Genomic DNA, 356 nt, shown 5'->3' on the forward strand with positions numbered 1-356 from the left:
CACTCCAAGACTCGGGGCTGTCCGCAGTATGCCGGCCTTGCATGGCAGGACTCTGGGACTCGGAGTGGTCCCGTGTTGCGGGGGACGGGGAGGGGGTGTGTCCCGGGTCTCACTCAATTTCGCACAACAGGTCACTAGTTATAGGATAAAGGAATAACTGTAAAGAGGTATTCATGATTTTAACTAGGTGTACTTTATTAAAGTTATTAAAAAATAAATGGAATCAAAGTATTACAGAAAATTTACAGTTGATCTTAAGGAAGTGTCCATTCAAGGAAATTATTATTATTTTTTTTATTTTTTTATTGCTTAAAGTATTACAAAGGGTATTACATATGTGTCCTTTTTTTCCCCGC

General features: G+C 39.9%; 1 protein-coding gene across 4 annotated transcripts in view; it reads left to right on the forward strand.

Moving 5' to 3' along the window:
* The window catches only part of MAN2A1 (mannosidase, alpha, class 2A, member 1), a 163475-nt gene that overhangs the window by 86918 nt on the left and 76201 nt on the right, over positions 1–356 (forward strand). The gene's annotated exons all lie outside the window — the stretch shown is intronic.

Source organism: Myotis brandtii, unplaced genomic scaffold, assembly GCF_000412655.1.
Source record: "Myotis brandtii unplaced genomic scaffold, ASM41265v1 scaffold230, whole genome shotgun sequence".
Classification (NCBI taxonomy): Eukaryota; Metazoa; Chordata; class Mammalia; order Chiroptera; family Vespertilionidae; genus Myotis; species Myotis brandtii.